The sequence below is a fragment of the Hylobates moloch genome, unplaced genomic scaffold (assembly GCF_009828535.3).
Source record: "Hylobates moloch isolate HMO894 unplaced genomic scaffold, HMol_V3 SCAFFOLD_15, whole genome shotgun sequence".
Classification (NCBI taxonomy): Eukaryota; Metazoa; Chordata; class Mammalia; order Primates; family Hylobatidae; genus Hylobates; species Hylobates moloch.
The window spans coordinates 35,033,122-35,048,955 of NW_026652290.1; positions in this window are offsets into that span (position 1 = coordinate 35,033,122).

Genomic DNA, 15,834 nt, shown 5'->3' on the forward strand with positions numbered 1-15,834 from the left:
GATATATATATATCTCACAGACCTGGCAACCCAGGAAATGTCTGTGTCATATGTTTTTTAACTGAGAAAAATGAACCCAGTGGTTAATTCCGTGGAGCTTTAACTACAATTGTTTTTTCTTCTTGTCTTTAACAGTACCTGACAAGACCTTTGATGGTTCAAGAACATGAGGTTCAAGAGCATCATCATACACTGATGCTGCTCCCAGGTCTCTGGCTGAAGTTTGTACAGGGGTTCTTATAGTTTATTCATGGGAAAAACTGCCCATACCTGATGGCTGTGAATTTGGGTGAACTGCACTAAAACTTGACTGTAAGTCTATAGATGACTTGGTAAGTTTGTCTGGGGGTATCATTTGTTCATTCAACTTTCCCTGATGGCTGAAGCTGAAAGGACAATGGAGATCCTGAATAATGATGGGCAGGGTCTTACGAATCTCTTTTGCCACTTTCTCTGTAAAATTTGTCACTACGTTCATAGAATACTCCTGATATAAGAAATCTGAAGCTAGAGAAGACAATTTACATTTGACAGAGAAACATGTCTAGCCCCACCAGGCAATAGACAGTAGAAAAAATGTATTCACATCAATTTGAATAGAGCAACATAAAATCCATCTGCAAATGTTTAAATAGAACTTCAAGCTTTAGTTTTTACTGTGTCCCACCTGTAAAGTTTTGCCAGGATTATGAATTTTTCATATAAGGCATGCACCAGAAACATCCTTATACATTTAGAAATGCTGGCTTAATGTTATTAATGTAACCATTTTTTTTCTCTGCTATAGTGATAAAATTGAACAGTTCTGGCTAATGAATGGAAGTAAGTGGACTCCTATAAGTGGGCTTGAAGTTTTGGATATGTGTGGCTTCACTCACATGCGATGTCGTAGAAATCTTTGTGAGGGGGCTTTTTTGCCTGGACATATTTGAAACATCACCTCAGAACTTGTTAGGAATGCAAATTCTAGGGCCCCCCCACCAATCTCCTAAATCAGAAACACTGACTAAAACACAATCAGCAGCAGACTGGAAATTCTCGAAGGCTCCATGCTGCAAAGGCTCTGCCCAGGAAGAGTGAGCAGGCATTACCTGTCTCTCCCTCCCTTGGAGGGAGAAGGAGGATATAGGAATCTCATTCCAGTTCCTCCTTTCTCTCTCTCTAGAGCAGTACTGGGTTTACAGAAAAATTAAGCAGATTGTAGAGAGCATTCCCTCCACTGTTATTATCTTGCCTTAGTGTGGTACATTTGTCTGAATTAATAAACTGATATTGATACATTATTAACTAAAGTCTGCAAGTCACCTTAGGGTTTACTCTTTTTGTTGTACAGTTTTAAGGGTTTTAGCAAAGGCATAATGTCAAATATCCATCAACACAATATCATATAGAACATAAAACTTTAATTACAATTTGAAGACCACAACGTTTCCCTAAATAAAATAAATTAGACAAATGAAGTCCTTAATCACCATTAAATGCCTTGAGAAACAAAATAGAGTTCAGGAAGTAAGATCATTTACAGATTTACAATAGTTTACTCTTCAAAGAGATGATACGAATACACACTGCATTCAAAAAGTTCAAATTTAACAATCAAAAGTAGGCTGGAAGCAGATAAAATTTATTTAACTAATTTGCTTTGGCCAAATATCAAAATAATAGTCTTGGGTCTTCCAGCTTGATTGAAGATGAAACTCCCAGTTTTAGTCAGTGAGAAAAAAAATCAGATCTTTTTTCAAAACAAGCTTTTTAATGTTAATTGTGAAACATTATTTGTAAGAATTTTCACATTAAATAATATGACCTTGCCATGCTAGCTCAAGTTTGTTGACTCACACAGTAGAAACATTCATGGAAACAGCTTCAAAGTCCTGCCAGCTCTCAGCAAGTCCTCCAGATCACCCAGTCTCACCTCCTTACCCCAAAGAATGAACACGTATACTCTGCTGACATTAAGAGAATCCCTAATTGCTCCTATGAATAGTGAATTATCAATAGGATGTAATCAAGTGGATTCTGATTTTCTAGCCACTTGTTTTAAATTGTTTGGTAGGGGGCGAGAAAGAAAAAAGGTATCGGGGGCCCTCTGCTGGTGAACTCACATAATTAATGAAAACAGGTTAAGATTTGGGAAGGATAAAATATTTTATTACTGTTTACTAAATCAAAGGTCCTGGGTGGTTCCACTTAATTATGTGAAGATAAGTTTAAATCTTGACATAATTTTATTAAATTCATTTTAAATTTTATTGCTTAGCTTTTGTATAGTCTATTTTTAATGAAAGCAAGTCCATCACAAACAACTACCCCAGGCTGGCATCGTTGGGTGTATAAGGGAAAAGAAGGTTTTTCCCATTCTGTCTCAAATCATGTGATCTGGCTTTGTAGATCGGCAAAGTCTTGAGCACTTGACTTGAGATTGACTTAAAATTGACTTGAGAGACTCAGAGGTACGAAGAAAATACTTAAGCATCAACTGTCAGATAAAGCCACAAGCTCTCTTAGTAACAGCAACACAGTATGATTTTAGCAAATCACTTATTGTCTCTTGGTCTGTATTTTCTCATTTATAAAAAATGAGTTAGAAGGCCTAGCAGATCTCTAGGTTTTAAAAGATTGTAAATCCATCGTTTTCTAGTGTTTTTTTTTTTTTTTTTTTTTGAGACGGAGTCTTGCTCTGTCGCCCAGGCAGACATTATGCAGTGGCGCAATCTCGGCTCACTGCAGGCTCCGCCTCCCGGATTCACGCCATTCTCCTGCCTCAGCCTCCCGAGTAGCTGGGGCTAATTTTTTGTATCTTTAGTAGAGACGGGGTTTCACCGTGGTCTGGATCTCCTGACCTCATGATCCGCCCGCCTCGGCCTCCCAAAGTGCTGGGATTACAGGCATGAGCCACCGGGCCTGGCCCATCATTTTCTATTTTTAAAATTTTAAGTATATATTTAATGAAAAGCAGAAGCCCCCCCACCCCTTTTTTTTTTGACGGAGTCTTACTCTGTCGCCCAGGCTGGAGTGCAGTGGCACGATATCGGCTCACTGCAACTTCTGCCTCTCAGGTTCAAGAGATTCTCCTGCCTCAGCCTCCCGAGTAGCTGGGATTACAGGCGCCCACCACCACGTTCAGCTAATTTTTTTTTTTTTTTTTTTTTAGATACGGGGTTTCACCATGTTAGCCAGGATTGTCTCGATCTCCTGGACCTCGTGATCCGCCCGCCTCGGCCTCCCAAAGTGCTGGGACTACAGGCGTGACACACCGCGCCCGGCCAGCCCTCTCTTTTAAAGGACTGTTTCCTCTTTGCTCAGCCCCACCTGGAAGCAGATGGAGCAGCGTGTTCCCTTCATGAGCCACCAAGAAGACCAAGAAGACCGCAAGCTCAGACTCAGGGAGAGTGGGAGGAGGCCCATCCCATGCTCTAGGAACAAACAGCGCTGTCAGAGGGTCGGTCCCATAGAATTTTGTGAATTTCCTGGTCTCTCCCCGGTCCTGTACAGACACATTTCCTTGTGTTAGCACATTGGCCTATAAGAAGCTGCCCACCTTCCTCCTGTCAAACTTTAACTCTCTAATCCTCCCTTTTGAATCAATTTTCCAAAAAAATCCCCCAGGTCAGTAAAAGACACGACTATCCCTCCAGGTAATCTCCCAAATACCCAGGAATCAACTGAGAATTATTCTCTCTCTCGTATCTGCACTATATTGCTCTTCTGTGACCTCACTTTCTCCCTCTCTGTCATCTCTCTAGTCTAAGCCACCATTGTCTTTAGCCAGAGCTCCTGAGCGGCCTCAGATCTGGTCTCTGCTTTCACTCTTGCCCGCTCCTCCGACTGTCCATTCTCCACTTATCAGCAGCCAGTGTGGCTGTCTTCAGAGGTAAATCAGGCTTTGTCATCTCCTACTTACTAACTTCCTTCAATCACTTCCATTACACTTAAAATACACCCCAAGCTCCTTACCCCCCTCTGGCCCTGCTTACTTTTCCAATCTCTCCTGGTGCACCTCCCCACGATCCATGCATTCTGCCCACTGACCTTCCTTCTCTCCTTCAGGCTCAGTACTTGTCCTGGCCATACCTTTTGCAGGGGATGCCTCCCGTCCCATCTCAACTTTTTATTTGCCTGCTCCTTCTTCATGTTCAGGTCTGAACTCACGTATCAGTGCCTCAAAGAAGCTGTCTGTGACCAGCTCCTGCATGCTCCCCTCACCCTGCCCCTTTGACCTTTTAACATGTCGCCCTATTTACCTCTTTTCTAGGGCTTATTGCAAGCCAAACTCCCTGGTCAGTAAGCCACGAGTTTGTTCCCTGTCTCCCAGCTGGAAGTTCCTGGAGGGTAATAACCTTGTCTCTCCAGTTTTCCTGCTGTGTTCAAGAGACCTAAAAGAGTTAAAAAAAAAAAAAAAAGCTCCGTGTAAGCACTCAATGAGATTTTACTTGATAAAGGAATGCCGAAACAATGGAAGATACTGATCTTAGCATTCTGTGAGATTCAGAACTATTGAATTTATAATTATTGCCATTATTGGAGGTTGACTTGGAGACTAGTCTATAAAGTCTCACTCATGTCTTCAGGTCTTTCCTGGGCACCTTATGGCAGATGGGTAGCTCATGTGTCCCTCATCTAGGGAAACTCCCTGTTTTTCCCCACTGTTCCCTCTCCATCCGTGTTTTCTCTTCTGTGTTTCATATCCACTGTGTTTACTTTTTATCATCGATCTTATTACATAGTATTGCTATTAATGAATTATATTTGTGACTTCTCTGCTAGACTGAATGTCTTGGTAGTAAAGGTCACTTCTAATTTGTTTCTGAAGGCTTAGGAAAGCCTCTGTACAATATATATGACAGATAAATTGTGCGTAAGTAAATGTGAAAGTGCACTAAAAATCAGAATCACGGTGTTTCTCAATGACAGTATGGCAGGACGTATAACATGGAATGCCCTTGAATAATTTGAAGACTGTCACAGTTTATACACGAAGTTAATGTGTAAAGCCATGGCATATGATAACTGTAATTAAATAACACTGAAATATTATTTGATGCTATCAGCATCTCTACCCCTAGCAAGCTTTTCCGTCTCGTTTTGCTGCAGACCTCCACCCTTATCTCTAAGATGCCACTGTGATCTCTGATTCTATGCTGGGAAACCCATCCTTTTAAGGTGCTTATAATTGAGAGCTTGTAAACATGTCTTTAGTGAAGCCTTCCTAGTGTCATTTAAAGTGGACATTTTCACCTGTCCTCTCAAACACTTCACATGTAATATGAGTGCATAATGCAAAGGCTTTTCTGTTCCATTTTTCCTCTCTGTCAACTTGTAGCACAGACATTTGATAGGACCTTGTTGAATGTAATTGGCATATAGTTCAGCTTCTTCTGTTCCTGTAAGATTTGTCCTTATCTTGAGGAGCTTGGCAGAAAGCAGGGGCCACGATTTCCTGACATTGAATAGTCTCTTCTCGGTGTTCCCTTGATCTTTTAGAGGGGCGTAGGCATCACGTTTCCTGCATTCCTAGGAAAAACCACCCGGTTCTTCAAAGCCAGCTCTGTCTCAGAAAAGCTTGACCAGTGCTGATCATAGTTGCTCTACTGTCATATCTTGACTGGATATTTCCAATTTATTCTACACTACTTGTAAAGATCTCATTATTGATATTCTAAAAAAATACACAAAACAGAAGATAAAGATAATGCCCAAACTAAGAGAAATATAGGATTGACGAGCAAGTTACCTTGCTGTTTAGCGTGAGGATCCTGGAGTTCTCTGCTTTTATTTTTTTCTTCCAATTTAAACTTTTGGCCAAACCAGTTGCTTGGTTTTCTTCTGCTTTGCTGCATTTGAATCACTAGAGGGAGGTAGAGGAAAAGGTTTCAAAGAAACTAAGACAGAAATTACACAGAAAACCCAATATCTGTCTAGGTGAGTATTCTGTACCTTTTAAAAGACAACTTGAGCCCAAATGTCAAATCTAATGGTGAAGCAAATTAGAATGCTTGTTTTTCTAGGCCCTCATCTTGAGGATAAACGTATTATGGATAATTTAGTAAATGCATTCATTGGCTAGGAGTTATTACTGATTGAATTTGATGTCTTCTGTTTTTGTGTCAATTAAAGACATTCACAAATAATTATTTCATTTCTTCTCCTCTCCCTTCAACTGAGTTTTCACTGGAAATATCCAGAGAAAATAAATTCCTTACTGGTCCCCCAAATTTCCTCTTATGGACTGTAGAATAGCATTTTTAAAGTTTTGAAGTTGGCATTAAGCCATGAACAGTGCTAGGAATCAAAGCATATAGTTCTGTTCATCTGCCATATGAGCTAATATGGCAATGTGCCAATTACATGGCCAAATCCTCCCCCTTATCCCTTTTAGGGAGTGGATGACTCAATCTTTATATTTTAAAAAGAAAGTTATCTTAATGCTTCTGGCCACAGAGTTGTGCCTGAGATTTGAGTTCCCTTCTGTTATTTTGCTGAGCCTGCCCATTCAACAGTCCCTACACATCTATCTCTCTGAAGGGGAATCTGAAAATGATACGGCGGCTCTGTTTCTTAAAAAATAAACAAATAAACAGCAATGACTATACTTACTCTGAATGTAGTGACATGGTTGACTTTAGGAAAGATTCTGAGAAGGTGGTATTTCTCTTCAATGTATCTCCTTTCTTTTCCTCTCCTAGGTACCCACAGAGAGAAATCTCTCTCTCTCTCTCTCTCTCTTCTCTCATCCTAATAGCTCTAGGTTTGCCCTCTTCAATCCAATATTCCAGTCTGCATTACTCTTGAATCATTTAGACATATTTGTTTAATAGCCTGCATTGTAACAGGAGGACCATTAAGTATGAAATAAACGTATATTGAGTTGATTGTAAAGTTTTACTCTGTGACCCCTTCAATCAGAGCTCCTTCCGCCCCACATTCCTAGGGCCTGTGTCCCCAGTACGGATCTGTAAGTACTGGGATGCCAGTCAATATATACTGTGATCACTGATTGTTCTTCTTGGAGTATTATTCCTTGCCTGCATCTGTGTAGGTTTTCCCAGGCAAACTCATCTGTTCTATAGCTCGTTTCTCCTAAAACATGGCAAGCAGCTTTATTTTAATACATGTCAAGGTATAAATGGTTCATCAAGCCTTGACATATGACTTTTTAGGGGTTTTGTAGGTTTGTGGGATCTTTCTGACTACATAGGCATTTTTACCCAGAGGGCTACATCTTGAACAGTTAAATTCTGAGCATGAGCAAGCCACAAAGCAATGTTCTTTGTTCTTTGCTTTGTTTCTCAGGCTTCTCCCTGTGCATCTGTTCTCTCGGTGTTCAAACTCAGGCAAAGTACATGATCTCAGTGTGTCTCTCTCTATGAGAATACAGAAATAAGTAGCCTGGATGAAATGTGCTCTTCTTTCTTCTCACACCCAGGCACTGCAAAGCCTTGCCCAGTTCTATAGGCCAAAGTCTTCTAAGAAAGTATACAAAACTGGCCCATAGATTAAAAAGTCCTCTGGGCCCCTTCTCTGATCTCCCTGGGGTAGTGAGGCAAACACATCTGGAATGGGCTTTAAATATCTGCAGAGAGGTCTATTTAAAGAAAGACTGTGAACAAGCGAACATAGTTCCTGCCCTCTGCCTCACAGTTTTAAGAGGAAATGGAAAGAACTGAGGCAGAAGAAAATGGCAGGCCTCTCCCTCAGGCAACAGTCACCACCTGGAAGCTGAATCGTGAAAAGCAAACCTGGTGTTTTCTCCTTTCCCTTTAATTACAGAACAACCAGCACTTCATTTCCGTGTGCAATGGAATACTGTTCCTCTTTCATTAAATATGTACGTTCCATCAAATATGGATTAGCAATGGGCCTTGCTGGGGAACAGTGAGTTACAGTTTTCCAGTCTAGCCTAAATTATTTATGTTGGTTTTATGATCTAGAAAGCAAATGTATGCATTTCTAATACTCTTTCTATGATGTTTTACATTTTCCAAGTAATATGTAACAAATCCTTTCATTTCAACCATGAAAAGCCATAAGCCTATTTAGTACATTGCAGAAATGAGTAAGCTGTTATTATAAATCAGAACCCATAGCCAGATCCACGCAACTGTCCTCCATGTATCCCTTTACGTTTGACCCATTCTGGTTTGAATCTTCTGTTGATTCTACCACTGTGGCTTATTGGTTTGATATACTGTTATCTTTCTTATGCACAGGAGGTGGAGTTTGCTTAAAATACAAGTAAACTAATTGTGGCTTCTGTGCAGAAATGATAGATAGACACTTTAAAACGTGTAGTCTTTAGTGAGAAAAAAAGCAAGCAAAGAGAAAATAAACAGTAATTCATATAATCATAAATGTGATTAAATCTAGCACTGTGAGTTAATTTAAAATACTACCCAGTGTAATCAATATTTTATTTTTATAATCTGATAGCGGAAAATATGTTTTCTTTGCTAAAAGCTTTGTAGTTTTATTGGCTATGTCTAGGTTTATAAAAATGTAAAACATATTTGAAAAAAAACCCTTTCCCCCATCCTAATAATCTAAAACTGAAATTTAAAATGTAGATGATTAAACATACTATCTCCTAATTGGATCACACCAAATCAAAAGTCATGTATCATTTCCGGGGTTACTGACGAGGAGGAATACTAGGGCATAGATTTCATTGCTTTTATTAAACTAATGAATATTTTATTCCTGAGAGAATTTACATTACACATAGGATACATATTCTCTGCAGATGTATTTAGGTTATTCAATATTTAACAACATTTTTCTTTTTATGACTCCCTTCATGTGTATGTGTAACTAACTTTTATATAAAGCTTTACATTTGTAAGACAGTTTCAAAATGCATTATCTCGTTTAATCTTTACAATAACTTTGAGGTAGGAATCACTAGCCACATTTTACAGATGAGGAAGGAGGAACTTGGAGAGATTAAATTTCCTTGCTAAGCTTACACAGGGTAGAAAGTGGCAGAGTGGGACACGAATCACAAATTCAGGTCCGGGTTTTGAGTCTGGTGCACTTCGGCCCCTGCAAAAGCCATTGCCTTTTGAAGCCTTCTCATCTCAAGGATGATATGCAGATTTACAGGTAGCCCATGTATTCTTACTTTTTCCTTACTTCTATATCTAAAATTACCTATTTGTTCTGGGGGCAAAATATAAAATGAGTACAAAATTTCCATTTTAAAATTTTACCAAACTAGTTCCACACTCAGCCCACATTCTGCTCTTAGTGAGATGGCTTTGCATCTGCTGGTCTCCTCTGCTGGCATGTGAATTCGTAGAAGGCAGATGTATTATTATCTTACCCTTGCTATGCCTAGATCAGTGCTTCATATATGTATAGTTGATGTTCAAAAATGTTTGTCATTGATAATGCAGAAAAAGCTAAGATAAAGCTAATCTTCTCTGGATGCTAAGCTATATCTAGCTTCCTTCCATTTGTTGTGTTGAAAATTTTATGCCAAACATACAAACAATTTGAAACCAATTAAACTAATTATTAAAACTAGACTCTTTTTTACTGTATCTTGGATTTAATAAAAATTTACATGTTGATGAAATTACAGTTGAAAGAGGTCTTAAAGATCCATTTTGCTTATCTGTTTTCTGAGCTTATTAGAAATTTGGATGTCTATATTTACACAAGGGTTTACTAAACAGCGATCAATCACTATTGCACATAGCATCAGCCTGCTGCCTGCTATCTCCCTGGCTCTTTGAGATTTGGGAAACGATAAGGTGCTCTCACCAGTCCACCCCTAGGGCAAGTTGGGCATTTTCTGAGAGTGAGTTTTGTGGAGTTTGCCCTTGTAAAGCCTGGATAGGAAATCTCTATTTAAGACACATTCTGTGTCCAGGAAAACTGGTGTTTAGGTTTGAACTGTTACTCAGTAGTAATTGATAATTTGAATACTGCAGTTAAAAATTTCCAACTGGCTTATAATTATTAACCTGAATAAGGCTTATGTTTTCCAGGACTCATCAGTGACTGTTCCTGTGCCTCTTTCTAAATCTTAGATCTCTCTTTTTCTGTTATGAGTCCACAAACCAGTGACCCATGCTAAACATTTTAAAAACTCTTCCTTCAATCCTGTTGCCACCTCAGGCAACTACTCTAATTGCAGTCATTCCTGCATTTCCAGACGTTCTAGAGGAATAGACTGCCTTCCTGGTCCTCACCTCCTCCCCAGCCTGTTCCTTCCGTCCAATGTGACCTGAGATGTGTGCCTACTACTACTGCAGAGAGAGGTTTAATAAGGTAGCTAAGCTCTTTTAATTGCCCAACTTAATCAGGAGCTGAATTTTCTCACTTTAAATTTCTACTAAATTTTAATAATGACACATTCTATATTTCTAGACACACAAGAAGTATAGGAAGCATACAACAATATATCCACAAGTGAACCATCTAGAGTATAATTGTGTTAATATTTTATCATATTTTCTTCGATACTCCCCCGCTTAAGGAATAAAACGGTTCAGTACATCTAAATGCTGACCCTATTTTCCTTACTTTCAGTATCTTTCCTATTACACTTTCTGCAGTGTGTGCTGATGATCGATTCTCTCTTTAGAACATGCAGCTTCTCTTCAACGCTGCCATGTCTCCTGTATTCTCTTTCTGTACTTTCTAGCTGTTACTTTTCATTTGTGTTTGTTTGTTCTTCCTTCCTCCCTTGCTCCTTAACAGTTGGGATCCTCACATGTTTTATCTTGGCTCTGATGTCTTGTTGCTTTACCATAATCTAGAGATGTGGTCCACCTGTCCCACTTTCCTCAATGTATGTTTCTAGCTTTGACTATTTTATTGAACACCATTTTCATGTGACCACTAGACATAGATTTCTGGGTATGGTACAGCCTCATCCAAATCTGACCTGCTAGTTTTTCATGACTTCTTGTATTGTACCTTTTCTGTGGACCGAATATTTGTGTACCCCCAAATTTACATGGCGAAACCTAATCTCCAAGTTGATGGTATTAGGAGGTTGGGCCTTCGGGAGGTAATTAAATTATGGGGTCAGAGCCTTCAGAATAGGATCAGTGCTTTATAAAGGAGGCCCAGATAGTTTGCTTACTTTCTCTGCCTTGTGAGGCTATGGGGAGAAGATGGCTGCCTGTGACCAGGAGGAAGGCCCTCCTCAGACATATAACCTGTTCGTGCCTTGATCCTGGACTTCTCAGCCTCCAGAACTTGAGAAATAAATTTATGTTGTTTATAAGCCACCCATTGTATGATATTCTTTGATACCAGTCTGCATGGACTAAGACACCTGCCAAATGGCAACTTCAGTATCCTCCCAAGCTCTATTTTTCCTCATTCTTCATTAGTGACCAAATACTGCAAGTCTACCTCAGGAAATTTTCCTAAATTTAGCCTCCTATCCATTATAACTACCACTGCATTAATGATCTTCCTTATCATATGATCTCAGCTTAACCTACCATCTGCCTTCTAATTTGTTTTTCTCACTAGATGTTTTACACTCCATATCATCAACTATCTTACAGACTGCCAGAATATCTTCAAAAATAATTCTGGCCATGCACTGCTAATACTTAAAAATTTCCATTGACTTCTGGTCCTACAAAGAAACAAAGGCATGAGTTTTTTTGTTGCCATGTGAAGAATGCTTATTTCCCCTCTCACCATCCCTGCTCTGCCTGTCTCACTCTTTGTGCACCTGGTCTCAATCTGCGCTGAGGGTACCCTTCCCCACCATGCAAAGCAGTGCTGGCCAGAGTCTCTGAGTCAACATGCCAGACTCGACTCTTGTGCAACACTGGTCTCCCATCTCCATTCTAAACATAGAGACAAGCTGCATAATTTATGACAGCAAAAAGTAATAAGCAAAATAAAAACAAAATAAGAAGCATAGCTGAGCTGGAAGGTAAGAAAGGAAAATCCCCAGGTGCCAGAAATTACCCACTACCTAAAAAAGACACTGGAATTTGACCTATGTCTTGAGGTGGAGTTTTCACATTCACTCTGTAGAAGAGTTAAGGCTGTATTCCCCGGATTCTAAATTAAATGTAACTGAGGCCCCTGAGTAAGAGGCAGCTGGAAAGAGGAGTCATGCCCATAAAAGGAGGACTAAAACAAAACTGTGTTCACCTGTCCAGAGGTGCCATATGTAGCATGCTGCCAGCCTTGGACCACAGGTTTGCAAACAGTGCCAACAGCAACAAAACCCAGGCACTCAAATTTGTGTTCTGCATGAGTTTAGGGTTCAGTCTTTAATTTTGTACAGGGTGAGAACACCATGAGCTGATAAATTAACCTTAAATACTTGATTATTAAAACTGATTCAACTCATAGTGCCCAGTGAGAGGCAAAAACTTCCCTACTCAAATATCTTCATCACCAGACCCTAGCAAGACTCTGCAAAAAATGATTCACATGGAAGATAAGCTCAGAGTCAAAAATTAAAAGCAAAAATGCAACACCATCTGAATTCCTAACCAATGAGCTCTAACTTCATAGCAATCTGAAAGCAATTTTAAAGAAATGTGCTTGAATTATTCAAAATGCTGAAAGTGGGGCTGGACTCCATAAGGAAAGAACAAAGCATTAAGAAGTAAATATTGCAGATAAACTGAAAGGGAACTTAAATATGCGAGAACTGCTGCTTGGGGCTTCGGGTTGGAATATTCCTTAGAGAAATGGAGAACTTAAGTATCCATAACAGGCATGGGGAAAACACATGCTCGCGCGCGCGCGCACACACACACACACACACACACACACACACACACACACACCAAAAACAATCTGTTCTGCCTCAAAAGGAAAAGCACAAATTTGCCCCTTAAGATTAAAGCTCACAATCTCATCACAACAGGAAGATCCCAGCTAGATCACCGACTGTGTAACCGTAGCATCTGTACTTGCCCTGCAAATGAGAATATGCTCCCATTATGCTTTCAGTCCAGACCACTCTTCCCACTGAAATTAAAACAGCAGTGCAGACGAAGCTCTACTGGGGAACACCTATAGAACAGCGGCTGTCCACTGGGGCAATATGCACAGGGACACTGGGCAGTGCCTGGAGACATGCTTAGTTGTCACAGCTGGGAGGGTCCCTGAGCAGGGGCTAGGGACACTGCAAAATATCCTACAATGCACAACACAGTCCCTGACAACAAATAATTATATGGTCCAAAATGCCAATAGTATCAAGGTGGAGAAACCCTGCTACCAATAAAATAAGACTTTCAATGTTATTTTAGTAATGTTTTCATGCCTTGTTCTTGTGATTTTTCACTATATCCAGGTTGCAGCATCTGCCATATTGGTCTGATAGATTCTATTCACTTGCATGACCCCTCTGGGGTAGAAGCAATGCTGTAGTTGACAGAAGAAAGAGAAAAAAAAGGACGTAAGGTAGGGAAGAGTTGGAGAAGTGATCGTGAACAAACTTACTCAAAGATCAAGGATTCTGCCTAGATTTGATGAAACTCAAAAAAAATAAAAAGTAAAAACTTTTCATTTTAGACGATCAAATTATAATGATATAATAACATTTTAAAAATGAGAAAAAGTTGGGGGGAGGAGGTAATATAGGTATGCCAAACTACCACATGGTTAATTTTAGGTATCATCTTGACTGATGAAGAGATATGCAGACAGCTGGTAAAGCATTAGTTCCAGATGTGTCTGTGAGGGGGCTTCTAGAAGGGACTGGCATGTGAATCAGTAGACTAAGTAAAGAAGACCCACCCTCACATCCAATCAGCTGAGGCCTGAATAGAACAGAAAGATAGAAGAATGGCAAATTTGCTCTCTGTCTTTTCTATACCTGGAATACCCTTCTTTTCCTGCCCTTAAATATCAGAACTGGCCTTTGGACTCTGGAATTTGCTCCAGTGGGCTTCTCAGTTTCTTGGGCCTTCAACCTTGGACTGAGAGTTACACTATTGGCTTCCCTGGTTCTGAGGCCTTCAGAATTGTCCTGAGCCACACTACCAGCTTCCCTGATTCTCCAGCTTGCAGACAGCCTGTTGTGCAACTTCTCAGCTTGACAATCAGGTAAGCCATTTCTCTAATAAATTGTCCCTCCTCTGTCTATCGATCTATCTATTTATCTATCATGTATCCATCTATCTATCTCCCTTATGTATACATCTTATTGGTTCTGTCTCTCTGGAGAATTCAACCGTGACTAATTCAGCTACTTTACTTATTTTATAGCACAGACATTAATAAAGACAATTGAAATTGAAATTTGATAAATCAGGAAATGGAGTTAAAAATACGTTACATAGATTTACAGTGTTAATCAGCAGATGCACTGAAAGCAGAATTTATCACAATAATGGGACTTTAAATCAAATAATGGGACTCTAAATTTCTTAACCATATGCATATATTATTTCTAAATTTAAAATAAAATAATTCTAAGTGTTAGCAAGGGTGGGATTATAAATATAAATGGAACCATCTTTCTAGAGGGCATTTTGGCAATATGCATGAAAAGACCTAAAACATTTTAGACCATCTTACCCGGTAATTCTGTTTTGAATTATATATCCTAAGGAAATAATTAGAGACACAAAACAAGATTTATATTCAAGAATATTTATTGACATTATTTTATGCATATAGAGTAGTTGAAATTGTAATATTTAAGGTGTCATAGTAGAGATTAGCCAAATAAATTATGAAACATTAGACAAAGGAATACAAGCTGCCATTAAAATCTGTGTCATCAAATATCATCCAGAGACAGATACAAAGAATGATCACAATACAATGTTGCCTAAGGGGGAGTCTATATCAAGAGTGTCCTCCCATTTATTTTAAGTATATATGATTGTCAGGCAGACATTTCTACATCGTCTTCACACCCAACTACACTTTTCCCTAAGAGCAGAATCAGTTTAAGCATCAGATTCCTGGATATGAATTTTGCTTTAGGAAGAATTAGCATGGGGACTATGTTGATACTCCTAAAAGGCTTCACAGAACAGTGTTAAATAAAGAAAAATTAAATTATCCAAGAATATGTGAATTTTGATAACTGTGGAAAAAAAAAACAAGTCCATTGCTTAAACAAAGCAAATTAGATCATGTAGGGAAAAATATAGGTATCTGTAAAAAATACATTAAAATATTAATGAAATATACTTCTGGGAATTGGGGGAGTAGATACTATTATCTTGCTCTCTTATTTGCATTCTAAATCTTTCATAGAAGAAAAAATAATGTATGAGCATCTGTTTCTTTTTTGTACCACCACCAACTCATTTGCTCACTTTCCGGTAACCACGCCTTTATTTTCCTGTGGAGAGCTACCCTGCTCACCATTCTCAGACCGTGTGGCTTTAGTGAAGTGTCTTAGCCAAGAATCTAGGGGTGGAGCATGTGACATAGGACATTACATTTCCCTAGCCATAAAGATTAAGCCTGAGAGTGGTGATGAGATGATCACTGCCAAAGAGTTATAGATTTTTGAAGAACACACTTTTTGCATCAGACATGAACTTAGGAAGATGTTAGTTCTAGAACTGCTGTTTCAGAACCCACAACTACAGAAGGAGAAACCGGGAGACTGTGGAGCCAACCCACAGAGAAACCAGAGCATGAAACGTGTCCAAAGACTGTGCTACTCTGGACCTTACAGTTACTTGAGCTAAAACATACCCTTTATACGTAAGCTAGTTGGGGCAGGGTTTTCAGTCATTCATAACCAAAATGATCATGATAGCTTTTACAAGTTATGATTTCACTTTATTCACGCATTTGATAGTAGTTTGTCACGACATTCATGGTCTTTTGGTCATGAACCTCTGAAAAGAGTCATAAAAATTCATTTTGGAT